The following is a 15901-nucleotide window of genomic DNA, read 5'->3' as shown; positions in this document are numbered from 1 at the left end:
CAATCGTTCATAAACCAAATAAAAAGTAGTACATATTTCCATATTGATACTTTTTTTAGAAAGTGGGTGGTTTCTTTTAGGTACAAATAAAACTTGCATATTTAAAATTCTTATAATGACCCTTAGGGTTGTCATTTAAAAACTCCTAAAATTTATTAATCTAGGCATGTATAGGAGGAAATAATGGTTAAATATCAGCGTCTTTTGAAAAAGAAGTTATTTTCCATATTCATATTTGTTGAGTCCCCAAAATAATTAAGGATTTAATTATGACAAAACTGTAATTTATTTGCACTAAAATATTATGTGCAGCCAGCACAAGTTTGTTTATGTATAGACAGCAGATATTGATGTGTCGAGTGTTTAGTTTGCTGCTTAGTCTACCAGCACAAGGTAGACAGTATTCTTCAATTAGCACAGGATGTGTACTCAGCAATTCAAGAATATCAAGTGACTCAGCAATGAAGAACTAGCATAGCTGGAATGCAGCTTACTACACAAGACAGCTATGCTCCATTACAAGCATAGTGGTTTTCTAAGTGGTCTACATCAATTGTACTATTCAACAGAAGTCAAAGACAAAGTTTTCAACAGAAGTCAAAGACAAAGTTGAACAGAAAAGGACACGCGTCGGCGGCTGACAAGTGACCTTACAAGACCACGTTGGAATGCAGAAGTTTAACGCATGTGCAGACATGTGTTATACTTTGTCAACGCTGTAGTTGTAGTGACCTGAACTTTTCCTTGTTTATATATATATTAAATGAAATTGTTATTTACATGATTAAGTGTTTCCAATATGTTAAGCAATCAAACTTGTTAAGACTTGATTAATTAAAATAGGTTTCATATAGACAATTGACCACCCAAGTTGACCGGTGATTCACGAATGTTAAAACTTGTAAAAAACTATATGATGACATATATATGGTTATATATATAGTTAACATGATATTATGATAAGTAAACATATCATTAAGTATATTAACAATGAACTACATATGTAAAAACAAGACTACTAACTTAATGATTTAGAAACGAGACATATATGTAACGATTATCGTTGTAACGACATTTAATGTATATATATCATATTAAGAGATATTCGTACATCATAATATCATGATAATATAATAATTTAAAATCTCATTTGATATTATAAACATTGAGTTAACAACATTCAACAAGATCGTTAACCTAAAGGTTTCAAAACAACACTTACATGTAACGACTAACGATGACTTAACGACTCAGTTAAAATGTATATACATGTAGTGTTTTAATATGTATTCATACTCTTTTGAAAGACTTCAAGACACTTATCAAAATACTTCTACTTAACAAAAATGTTTACAATTACATACTCGTTCAGTTTCATCAACAATTCTACTCGTATGCACCCGTATTCGTACTCGTACAATACACAGCTTTTAGATGTATGTACTATTGGTATATATACTCCAATGATCAGCTCTTAGTAGCCCATGTGAGTCACCTAACACATGTGGGAACCATCATTTGGCAACTAGCATGAAATATCTCATAAAATTACAAAAATATGAGTAATCATTCATGACTTATTTACATGAAAACAAAATTACATATCCTTTATATCTAATCCATACACCAACAACGAAAAACACCTACAAACACTTTCATTCTTCAATTTTCTTCATCTAATTGATCTCTCTCAAGTTCTATCTTCAAGTTCTAAGTGTTCTTCATAAATTCTACAAGTTCTAGTTTCATAAAATCAAGAATACTTCCAAGTTTGCTAGCTTACTTCCAATCTTGTAGAGTGATCATCCAACCTCAAGAAATCTTTCTTATTTACAGTAAGATATCTTTCTAATATAAGGTAATACTCATATTCTAACTTTGATTCAATTTCTATAACTATAACAATTTTATTTCGAGTGGAAATCTTACTTGAACTTGTTTTCGTGTCATGATTCTACTTCAAGAACTTTCAAGCCATCCAAGATCCTTTGAAGCTAGATCCATTTGTCTCTTTTCCAGTAGGTTTATACACAAAACTTGAGGTAGTAATGATGTTCATAACATCATTCAATTCATACATATAAAGCTATCTTATTCGAAGGTTTAAACTTGAAATCACTAGAACATAGTTTAGTTAATTCTAAACTTGTTCGCAAACAAAAGTTAATCCTTCTAACTTGACTTTTAAAATCAACTAAACACATATTCTATATCTATATGATATGCTAACTTAATGATTTAAAACCTGAAAACACAAAAAACACCGTAAAACTGGACATACGCCGTCGTAGTAACACCGCGGGCTGTTTTGGGTTTGATAATTGAAAACTATGATAAACTTTGATTTAAAAGTTGTTCTTCTGGGAAAATAATTTTTCTTATGAACATGAAACTATATCCAAAAATCATGGTTAAACTCAAAGTGAAATTATGTTTTTCAAAATGGTCATCAAGAAGTCGTTCTTTCGACTAAAATGACTACCTCTTACAAAAACAACTTGTAACTTATAATTCTGACTATAAACCTATACTTTTTCTGTTCAGATTCATAAAATAGAGTTCAATATAAAACCATAGCAATTTGATTCACTCAAAACGGATTTAAAATGAAGAAGTTATGGGTAAAACAAGATTGGATATTTTTTATTTTTGTAGCTACGGGAAATATTAACAATTCTATACAAATCATATCCTAGCTAACTTATATTGTATTATACATGTATTCTAATAGATTATGTAATCTTGGAATACCATAGACACGTATGCAAATGTTTTGACATATCATATCGACCCATGTATATATATTATTTGGAACAACCATAGACACTCTATATGCACTAAAGTTGGAGTTAGCTATACAGGGTTGAGGTTGATTCCAAAAATATATATACTTTGAGATGTGATCTAGCCTGAGACGTGTATACATTGGGTCGTGGATTGATTCAAGATAATATATATCGATTTATTTCTGTACATCTAACTGTGGACAACTAGTTGTAGGTTACTAACGAGGACAGCTGACTTAATAAACTTAAAACATCAAAATGTATTAAAACTGTTGTAAATGTATTTTGAACATACTTTGATATATATGTACATATTTGTTATAGGTTCGTGAATCAACCAGTGGTCAAGTCTTATTTCCCGATGAAGTAAAAATCTGTGAAAGTGAGTTATAGTCCCACTTTTAAAATCTAATATTTTTGGGATGAGAATAAATGCAGGTTTTATAAATGATTTACAAAATAGACACAATTACGTGAAACTACATTCTATGGTTGAATTATCGAAATCGAACATGCCCCTTTTTATTAAGTCTGGTAATCTAAGAATTAGGGAACAGACACCCTAATTGACGCGAATCCTAAAGATAGATCTATTGGGCTAAACAAACCCCATCCAAAGTACTGGATGCTTTAGTACTTCGAAATTTATATCATATCCGAAGGGTGTCCCGGAATGATGGGGATATTCTTATATATGCATCTTGTTAATGTCGGTTACCAGGTGTTCACCATATGAATGATTTTTATCTCTATGTATGGGATGTATATTGAAATATGAAATCTTGTGGTCTATTGTTACGATTTGATATATATAGGTTAAACCTATAGCTCACCAACATTTTTGTTGACGTTTTAAGCATGTTTATTCTCAGGTGATTATTAAGAGCTTCCGCTGTCGCATACTTAAATAAGGACAAGATTTGGAGTCCATGCTTGTATGATATTGTGTAAAAACTGCATTCAAAAACTTATTTCGTTGTAACATATTTGTATTGTAAACCGTTATGTAATAGTCGTGTGTAAACAGGAAATTTTAGATTATCATTATTTGATAATCTATGTAAAGCTTTTTAAACCTTTATTGATGAAATAAAGGTTATGGTTTGTTTTAAAATGAATGCAGTCTTTGAAAAAACGTCTCATATAGAGGTCAAAACCTCGCAACGAAATCAATTAATATGGAACATTTTTAATTAATAAGAACGGGACATTTCAGTTGGTATCTGAGCATTGGTCTTAGAGAACCAGAATTTTAAATTAGTGTGTCTTATCGAGTTTGTTAGGATGCATTAGTGAGTCTGGACTTCGACCGTGTTTACTTGAAAAATGATTGCTTAACAAATTTTGTTGGAAACTATATATTTTTAACATGTGAATATTATGTGATATATTAATCTCTTAACGTGTTTGATATTATGTGATAGATGTCTACCTCTAGAACAAGTCCCATTGACTCACCTAATAATAATGAAGAGTCAAATTTAAATTGGAATGATTCGTGGACTAATTCACAAGTTCCAAAAGAGGAACCGGAAGAAGAGTCGGAACCGGAAGAAGAATCGGAATCGGAAGAAGAAATAGAACCAGTGGGGGAAATAATAAAACGGTTAAGTAAAAGAAAATCCTCAACAAACCGACCAAGGTTAATTATGGTCAATGGTGTTTTCGCCAAGGAAGCAAAGTATTGGGAGGATTACCAATTATCCGATGAATCGGATCCCGACAAGAATTCCGATGATGTTATAGAAATTACCCCAACAAAATTTAATAAGGCAAAAGAGAACAATAAAGGAAAGGGCATAAAAATAGAGAAATTTGATTCCAAACCCGATGAACTTTATATGTATCGTCAACACCCGTATTTCTTAAGTTGTGACAATAACCCGGGAACCTCTAAACCACCAGGTTTTTCTAAACCAATGTGGAAAACGACGGCTCGTATTAGGGGAACATCATATATCCCTAGAAACTTGGCAAAACAAACCAAAACCGAAGAAGAAGAAACGAGCGAGTCGGAATAAGATAGTTGTATTCGTGTAGTGTAATATATGTAATATAGTGTGCTTATACTTTATGATATATGTAAAAATTGCTTGTATTAATAAGTATTTTTTTATGAATCTAACTCTTGTCTATTTTACAGTATAAAAACACAAAATGGATAGACAACCCAATATTTTAAGAGACCTACCCGGAGACATGATTGATGAAATCTTGTCTAGAGTCGGTCATAATTCCTCGGCACAACTATTTAAGGCGAGATCAGTTTGTAAGACATTCGAAGAACGTTCTAAAAATTCCTTGGTTTATAAAAGGCTTTCGTTCGAAAGATGGGGGATATCACATTGGGAAATCCATAAGTTACGATGTGTTTACTTTGAAGCATATATTGCGGGGAACCCAAGTGCTATTTTACGCAACGGATTAAGAAATTATTTTGACTCAATATATCCGAATATAGGACTTCGTGATTTAGAAAAAGCGGCTAACATGCAACATAAAGAAGCATGTTATGCTTACGGGTTAGTAATGTTCGCTTCTCACCAAAGTGAGAACAAAAACATCGGGCTACAACTATTATATAAAACGTTCCCACAAGTGACGGAGTCGGTAATTGGGGTAAGAAATGAGGTTTTTAGGTTATTACGAGACTGTTGGTCATTACGTAACCTTCATCCTTTTGACGATGTTACAACACATTGTCTTACTATCGGTCACAACGGTTATGTTCCACAAAACCAAGGATGGGAAGTGGTATTAGTAAAACCAAAATGCATGACTTGTTTCTGGACGTATGAATTACGTGTCTTTATTGCCTTTGCTGAACGCCTTATTTACTAACTAGAATTATCTTCGCAACTATTTTGTATCAAAGTTTTATGTGCTATATTTCATGCTATATGTAAAATAGCGCTATTGTAAGTTTGCAAGTTATTGTATAAAGGTTTGAATATGATATATTTTTTTTGTGATTAGTTTTTCATATAGAATTGTAGTAGTTGAAATGGTATGTTAGCTACTAAGTATGAACTTAACGGGTAGGTACTACCCGAATTAAAGAGTATAAAACGCTAATATGAAGAAAGATCTTTTATAAATAAGTTCATATTATGCTACTAAATACTATTGACTACTCTTGATATTCTATATGATTAACTCGTTTCATTTGACTATTTTTGAAGGAAATGGCACCGAATACTCGACACACCTTGAATATGAGCGAAGAGGAATTTCGTGCCTTTCTTGCTTCAAACATAGCCGCAGTACAGGCCGCGCTACATACCAACAATAACTCTGAATCTAGCAATACAGCTAACGGCGCAAGAAATCGTGTAGGATGCTCCTACAAGGAATTCACTACCTGCGAACCTTCAGAATTTGATGGGACCGAAGGACCAATCGGATTGAAACGGTGGACCGATAAAGTTGAATCGGTCTTTGCCATAAGTAAGTGTGCTAAAGGAGACAAAGTGAAGTATGCTACGCATACCTTCACAGGTATTGTGTTAACATGGTGGAATACCTATCTAGAGCAAGTGGGACAAGATGCTGCTTACGCGCTACCGTGGTCAGCATTCAAGCACTTGATGAACGAGAAGTACCGTCCTAGAACCGAGGTCAATAAGCTCAAGTCAGAACTTAGAGGGTTACGAACACAGGGATTCGATATTACTTCGTACAAAAGACGATTCACAGAATTGTGCCTATTGTGTCCGAGAGCGTTCGAAGATGAGGAAGAGAAGATCGACGCATTTGTGAAAGGGTTACCAGAGAGAATCCAAGAAGATATAAGTTCACACGAGCCTGCCTCCATACAAAAGGCATGTAGAATGGCTTACAAACTAGTGAACCAGATTGAGGGAAGAATTAAAGAACAGGCGGCCGAAGAGGCCAACGTGAAGCTAGTCAAAAGAAAGTGGGAGGAAAACGGTGATAAGAGTCACCAAAACAACAACAACTATCCCAACAATCGCAACATCAATCGTAACTACAACAAATGGCAAAACAACAACAACAACAACTACAACAATCATTCCAACAACAATAACAACCGCAACAACAACAACAATCAGAAGCAGCTACGCCAAAGGTGTGAAAAGTATCACTCGGGGTTCTGCACCAAATTTTGCAACAAGTGTAAAAGAAATGGTCATAGCTCGGCGAAGTGTGAGGTCTACGGACCAGGGGTTAACAGAATGAAAGGAACAAATGGTGTCGGAACGAGTAATGGCGGAGCAAGTAGTGTCGGAGCAAGTTATGCCAATTGTAGTGACCCGAACTTTTCCATGTTTATATATATATTAAATGAAATTGTTATTTACATGATTAAGTGTTTCCAACATGTTAAGCAATCAAACTTGTTAAGACTTGATTAATTGAAATAGGTTTCATATAGACAATTGACCACCCAAGTTGAACGGTGATTCACGAACGTTAAAACTTGTAAAAACTATATGATGACATATATATATATATATGGATATATATATATAGTTAACATGATATTATGATAAGTAAACATATCATTAAGTATATTAACAATGAACTACATATGTAAAAACAAGACTACTAACTTAATGATTTTGAAACGAGACATATATGTAACGATTATCGTTGTAACGACATTTAATGTATATATATCATATTAAGAGATATTTATACATCATAATATCATGATAATATAATAATTTAAAATCTCATTTGATATTATAAATATTGGGTTAACAACACTTAACAAGATCGTTAACCTACAGGTTTCAAAACAACACTTACATGTAACGACTAACGATGACTTAACGACTCAGTTAAAATGTATATACATGTAGTGTTTTAATATGTATTCATACACTTTTTAAAGACTTAAATACACTTATCAAAATACTTCTACTTAACAAAAAAGCTTACAATTACATCCTCGTTCAGTTTCATCAACAATTCTACTCGTATGCACCCGTATTCGTACTCGTACAATACACAGCTTTTAGATGTATGTACTATTGGTATATACACTCCAATGATCAGCTCTTAGCAGCCCATGTGAGTCACCTAACACATGTGGGAACCATCATTTGGCAACTAGCATGAAATATCTCATAAAATTACAAAAATATGAGTAATCATTCATGACTTATTTACATGAAAACAAAATTACATATCCTTTATATCTAATCCATACACCAACGACCAAAAACACCTACAAACACTTACATTCTTCAATTTTCTTCATCTAATTGATCTCTCTCAAGTTCTATCTTCAAGTTCTAAGTGTTCTTCATAAATTCCAAAAGTTCTAGTTTCATAAAATCAAGAATACTTCCAGGATTGCAAGTTTACTTCCAAGTTTTCTAAATCCATTCCAAGTAATCATCCAAGATCAAGAAACCTTTGTTACTTACAGTAGGTTATCTTTATAATACAAGGTAATAATCATATTCAAACTTTAATTCAATTTCTATAACTATAACAATCTTATTTCGAGTGGAAATCTTACTTGAAATTGTTTTCGTGTCATGATTCTGCTTCAAGAACTTTCAAGCCATCCAAGGATCTTTTGAAGCTAGATCCATTTTTCTCATTTACATTAGGTTTATCCAAGGAACTTGAGGTAGTAATTATGTTCATAACATCATTCGATTCATACATAAAAAGTTGTCTTATTCAACGTTATAAACTTGTAATCACTAGAACATAGTTTAGTTAATTCTAAACTTGTTCGCAAATAAAGTTAATCCTTCTAACTAGACTTTTAAAATCAACTAAACACATGTTCTATATCTATATGATATGCTAACTTAATGATTTAAAACCCGGAAACACGATAAACACCATAAAACTGGATATACGCCGTCGTAGTAAAACCGGGGGCTGTTTTGGTTGGGATAATTAAAAGCTAAGAAGAACTTTTATTTAAAAGCTATACTTCTGAAAAAATGATTTTTCTTATGAACATGAAACTATATCCAAAAATCATGGTTAAACTCAAAGTGAAAGTATGTTTTTCAAAATGGTCATCAAGATGTCGTTCTTTCGACGGAAATGACTACCTCTTTCAAAAACAACTTGTAACTTGTATTTCCAACTACAAACTTATACTTTTTCTATTTAGATTCATAAAGTTAAGTTCAATACGAAACCGTGGCTACTGGAATCACTCAAAACGGATTAGAAACGAAGAAATGGCGAGTAAAACAAGATTGATAAAAACTACTCATTTTACCTACGTGAATGTTAGTAATAAATCTATTCCAACCATAACCTAATCAACTTATATTGTATATTATGTAATCTTGAGATACCATAGACACGTATAAAATGTTTCGACCTATCATGTCGACCCATCTATATATATATTGCGGAACAACCATAGACACTCTATATGTGAATGTTGGAGTTAGCTATACAGGGTTGAAGTTGATTCCAAAATATATATATAGTTTGAGTTGTGATCAATACTGAGATACGTATATACTGGGTCGTGGATTGATTTAAGATAATATTTATCTATTTATTTCTGTACATCTAACTGTGGACAACTAGTTGTAGGTTACTAACGAGGACAGCTGACTTAATAAACTTAAAACATCAAAATGTATTAAAAGTATTGTAAATATATTTTGAACATACTTTGATATATATGTATATATTGTTACAGGTTCGTGAATCAACCAGTGGTCAAGTCGTACTTCCCGACGAAGTAAAAATCTGTGAAAGTGAGTTATAGTCCCACTTTTAAAATCTAATATTTTTGGGATGAGAATACATGCAGGTTTTATAAATGATTTACAAAATAGACACAAGTACGTGAAACTACATTCTATGGTTGAATTATCGAAATCGAATATGCCCCTTTTTATTAAGTCTGGTAATCTAAGAATTAGGGAACAGACACCCTAATCGACGCGAATCCTAAAGATATATCTATTGGGCCTAACAAACCCCATCCAAAGTACCGGATGCTTTAGTACTTCGAAATTTATATCATATCCGAAGGGTGTCCAGGAATGATGGGGATATTCTTATATATGCATCTTGTTAATGTCGGTTACCAGGTGTTCACCATATGAATGATTTTTATCTCTATGTATGGGATGTGTATTGAAATATGAAATCTTGTGGTCTATTGTTACGATTTGATATATATAGGTTAAACCTATAACTCACCAACATTTTTGTTGACGTTTAAAGCATGTTTATTCTTAGGTGAATACTAAGAGCTTCCTCTGTTGCATACTAAAATAAGGACAAGATTTAGAGTCCATGTTTGTATAATATTGTGTAAAAACTGCATTCAAGAAACTGATTTCGATGTAACATATTTGTATTGTAAACCATTATGTAATGGTCGTGTGTAAACAGGATATTTTAGATTATCATTATTTGATAATCTGCATAAAGCTTTTTAAACCTTTATTTATGAAATAAAGGTTATGGTTTGTTTTAAAATGAATGCAGTCTTTGAAAAACGTCTCATATAGAGGTCAAAACCTCGCAACGAAATCAATTAATATGGAACGTTTTTAATCAATAAGAACGGGACATTTCAGTTGGTATCCGAGCGTTGGTCTTAGAGAACCAGAATTTTGCATTAGTGTGTCTTATCGAGTTTGTTAGGATGCATTAGTGAGTCTGGACTTCGACCGTGTTTAATTGAAAAATGATTGCTTAACAAATTTTGTTGGAAACTATATATTTTTAACATGTGAATATTATGTGATATATTAATCTATTAACATGTTTGATATTGTGTGATAGATGTCTACCTCTAGCACAAATCCCATTGACTCACCTAATAATAACGAAGAGTCAAATATATATTGGACTGATTCACAAGTTCCCGAAGAGGAACCGGAAGAAGAATCAGAACCGGAAGAAGAATCAGAATCGGAAGAGGAGGAACCGGAGGAGGAAATAGAACCGGTGGGGGAAATAATAAAACGGTTAAGTAAAAGAAAATCCTCAACCAACCGACCAAGGTTAATTATGGTTAATGGTGTTTCCGCCAAGGAAGCAAAATATTGGGAAGATTACCAATTCTCCGATGAATCGGATTCCGACGAGAATTAAGATGATGTTATAGAAATTACCCCAACTGAATTTAAAAAGGCAAAAGAAAATAATAAGGGAAAGGGCATAAAAATAGAGAAATCTAAATCCAACCCCGATGAACTTTATATGTATCGTCAACCCCCGAAGTCCTTAAGTTGTAACAATGACCCGGGAACCTCTAAACCACCAGGTTTTTCTAAACCGTTGTGGAAAACGACAGCTAGTATTAGGGGAACATCATATATCCCTAGAAACTTGGCAAAATGAACCAAAACCGAAGAAGAAGAAACGAGCGAGTCAGAATAAGATAGTTGTATTCGTATGGTGTAATATATGTAATATAGTGTGCTTATGCTTTATGATATATGTAAAAATTGCTTGTATTAATAAGTATTTTTTTTTATGAATCTAACTCTTGTCTATTTTACAGTATAAAAACACAAAATGGGTAGACAACCCAATATTTTAAGAGACCTACCCGGAGACATGATTGATGAAATCTTGTCTAGAGTCGGTCAGAATTTTTCGGCACAACTATTTACGGCGAAATCAGTTTGTAAGACATTTGAAGAACGTTCCAAGAATGCCTTGGTTTATAAGAGACTTTCGTTTGAAAGATGGGGGATATCACATTGGGAAACCCATAAGCTACGATGTGTTTACTTTGACGCATATATTGCGGGGAACCCAAGTGCTATTTTACGCAACGGGTTAAGAAATTATTTTGACTCAATGTATCCGAACATAGGACTTCATGATTTAGAAAAAGCGGCTAACATGCAACATAAAGAAGCATGTTATGCTTACGGGTTAGTAATGTTCGCTTCTTACCAAAGTGAGAACAAGAACATCGGGCTACAACTATTAAACAAAACATTTCCACAAGTAACGTAGTCAGTAGTTGGGGTGAGAAACAAGGTTTTTAGATTGTTACGGGACTGTTGGACATTACGTAACCCTCATCCCTTTGACGACATTACAACACGCTGTCTTATCAACGGCCATAACGGTTATGTTCCACAAGACCAAGGATGGGAAGTAGTCCTAGTAAAACCAGAATGCATGACTTGTTTCTGGATGTATGAATTACGTGTCTTTATTGCCTTTGCTGAACGACTTGTGTACTAGCTAGAATTATCTTCACAACTATCTTGTATCAAAGTTATTGTGTGCTATATTTCATGCTTTATGTAAAATAAGCGGTATCGTAAGTTTGTAAAATATTGTATAAAAGTTTGAACGCGAAATATTATTATAATTAGTTTTTCATATAGAATTGTAGTAGTTGAATTGTATATTAGCTACTAAGTATGAACTTAACGGGTAGGTACTACCCGAATTTAAACTTATAAAACGCTAATATGAAGAAAAAGCTTTTATAAATGAGTTCATATTATGCTACGAAATACTATTAACTACTCTTAATATTCTGTATGATTAACTTGTTCCATTTGACTATTTTGAAGGAAATGGCACCGACTACTCGACACATCGTGAATATGAATGAAGAGGAATTCCGTACTTTTCTAGCTTCAAACATAGCCGCAGTACAGGCTGCGCTACATACCAACAATAACCTTGGATCTAGCAGTACAGGAAATCGTGTAGGATGCACCTATAAAGAATTCACTGCCTACAAACCTTTGGAATTTGATGGAACCGAAGGACCGATCGGATTGAAACGGTGGACCGAGAAGGTCGAATCGGTGTTTGCCATAAGTAAGTGTACTGAAGAGGACAAAGTGAAGTACGCTACGCATACCTTCACAGGTTCTGCGTTAACATGGTGGAATACCTATCTAGAGCAAGTGAGACAAGATGATGCTTACGCACTATCGTGGTCAGCATTCAAGCACTTGATGAACGAGAAGTACCGTCCCAGAACCGAGGTCAATAAGCTCAAGACAGAACTTAGAGGATTACAAACCCAAGGATTTGATATTACCACTTACGAAAGACGATTCACAGAATTATGCCTATTGTGTCCGGGAGCGTTCGAAGATGAGGAAGAGAAGATCGACGCGTTTGTGAAAGGATTACCAGAAAGAATCCAAGAAGATATAAGTTCACACGAGCCCGCCTCCATACAACAGGCATGTAGAATGGCTCACAAACTAGTGAACCAGATTGAAGAAAGAATTAAAGAACAGACTGCTGAAGAGGCCAATGTGAAGCAAGTCAAAAGAAAGTGGGAGGAAAACGGTGATAAGAATCACCAATACAACAACAACAACAATTACAACAATAATCGCAACGATTATCCCAACAATCGCAACATCAATCGCAACTACAACAAATAGCCCAACAACAACAACAACAACAACAACAACAACAACAGCAACTACAACAATCATCCCAACAACAATAACAACCGCAACAACAACAACAATCAGAAGCAGCTATGCCAAAGGTGTGAAAAGTATCACTCGGGGTTCTGCACCAAATTTTGCAACAAGTGTAAAAGAAATGGTCATAGCACGGCGAAGTGTGAGGTCTACGGACCAGGGGTTAACAGAACGAAAGGAACAAATGGTGTTGGAACGAGTAATGGCGGAGCAAGTAGTGTCGGAGCAAGTTATGCCAATGTAGTTTGTTATAAATGTGGAAAACCTGGCCACATTATTAGAAATTGCCCGAACCAGGAGAACACGAATGGAAAAGGCCACGGAAGAGTTTTCAATATTAATGCGGCAGAGGCACAGGAAGACCCGGAGCTTGTTACGGTTACGTTTCTTATTGAAAATAAATCTGCTTACGTTTTATTTGATTCGGGTGTGGATAGAAGCTATATGAGTAGAGATTTTTGTGCTAAATTAAGTTGTCCATTGACGCCGTTGGATAGTAAATTTTTACTCGAATTAGCAAACGGTAAATTAATTTCATCAGATAATATATGCCGGAATCGAGAAATTAAAGTGGGTAGCGAAATATTTAAGATTGACTTGATACCAGTAGAGTTAGGGAGTTTTGATGTGATAATCGGTATGGACTGGTTGAAAGAAGTGAAAGCAGAGATCGTTTGTTATAAAAATGCAATTCGCATTATACAAGAAAAAGGAAAGCCCTTAATGGTGTACGGAGAAAAAGGCAACACGAAGCTACATCTTATTAGTAATTTGAAGGCACAAAAACTAATAAGAAAAGGTTGCTATGCTATTCTAGCACACGTCGAGAAAGTACAAACTGAAGAAAAGAGCATCAATGATGTTCCCGTCGCAAAAGAATTTCCCGATGTATTTCCGAAAGAATTACCGGGATTACCCCCACATCGATCCGTTGAATTTCAAATAGATCTTGTACCAGGAGCTGCACCAATAGCTCGTGCTCCTTACAGACTCGTACCCAGCGAGATGAAAGAAATACAAAGCCAATTACAAGAACTTTTAGAGCGTGGTTTCATTCGACCAAGCACATCACCGTGGGGAGCTCCTGTTTTGTTTGTCAAGAAGAAAGATGGTACATTCAGGTTGTGTATCGACTACCGAGAGTTGAACAAACTTACCATCAAGAACCGCTACCCACTACCGAGAATCGACGACTTATTTGATCAACTACAAGGCTCGTTTGTTTATTCAAAGATTTACTTACGTTCCGGGTATCATGAAATGCGGGTGAAAGAAGATGATATTCTAAAGACTGCTTTCAGAACACGTTACGGTCATTACGAGTTTATGGTCATGCCGTTTGGTTTAACTAATGCACCAGCTGTGTTCATGGACCTTATAAACTGAGTGTGTGGACTATACCTTGACAAGTTTGTCATTGTTTTCATTGATGACATACTTATTTACTCAAAGAATAACCAAGAACACGGTGAACATTTGAGAAAGGTGTTAGAAGTATTGAGGAAGGAAGAATTGTACGCTAAATTTTCAAAGTGTGCATTTTGGTTGGAAGAAGTTCAATTCCTCGGTCACATAGTGAACAAAGAAGGTATTAAGGTGGATCTGGCAAAGATAGAAACTGTTGAAAAGTGGGAAACCCCGAAAAATCCGAAACACATACGCCAATTTTTAGGACTAGCTGGTTACTACATAAGGTTCATCCAAGACTTTCCAGAATAGCAAAACCCTTGACTGTATTAACGCATAAAGGGAAGAAATTTGAATGGAAGGATGAACAAGAGAAAGCGTTTCAGTTATTGAAGAAAAAGCTAACTACGGCACTTATATTGTCATTGCCTGAAGGGAATGATGATTTTGTGATTTATTGTGACGCATCAAAGCAAGGTCTCGATTGTGTATTAATGCAATGAATGAAGGTGATTGCTTATGCGTCTAGACAATTGAAGATTCACGAACAAAATTATACGACGCATGATTTGGAATTAGGCGCGGTTGTTTTTGCATTAAAGACTTGGAGGCACTACTTATATGGGGTCAAAAGTATTATATATACCGACCACAAAAGTCTTCAGCACATATTTAATCAGAAACAACTGAATATGAGGCAGCGTAGGTGGATTGAATTGTTGAATGATTACGACTTTGAGATTCGTTACCACCCGGGGAAGGCAAATGTGGTAGCCGACGCCTTGAGCAGGAAGGACAGAGAACCCATTCGAGTAAAATCTATGAATATAATGATTCACAATAACCTTACTACTCAAATAAAGGAGGCGCAACAAGGAGTTCTAAAAGAGGGAAATTTAAAGGATGAAATACCCAAAGGATCGGAGAAGCATCTTAATATTCGGGAAGACGGAACCCGGTATAGGGCTGAAAGGATTTGGGTACCAAAATTTGGAGATATGAGAGAAATGGTACTTAGAGAAGCTCATAAAACCAGATACTCAATACATCCTGGAACGGGGAAGATGTACAAGGATCTCAAGAAACATTTTTGGTGGCCGGGTATGAAAGCCGATGTTGCTAAATACGTAGGAGAATGTTTGACGTGTTCTAAGGTCAAAGCTGAGCATCAGAAACCATCAGGTCTACTTCAACAACCCGAAATCCCGGAATGGAAATGGGAAAACATTACCATGGATTTCATCACTAAATTGCCAAGGACTGCAAGTGGTTTTGATACTATTTGGGTAATAGTTGATCGTCTCACCAAATCAGCAC

Source organism: Rutidosis leptorrhynchoides, chromosome 3, assembly GCF_046630445.1.
Source record: "Rutidosis leptorrhynchoides isolate AG116_Rl617_1_P2 chromosome 3, CSIRO_AGI_Rlap_v1, whole genome shotgun sequence".
In the NCBI taxonomy this organism is placed as follows: domain Eukaryota; kingdom Viridiplantae; phylum Streptophyta; class Magnoliopsida; order Asterales; family Asteraceae; genus Rutidosis; species Rutidosis leptorrhynchoides.
This window is presented reverse-complemented; position numbering follows the sequence as displayed.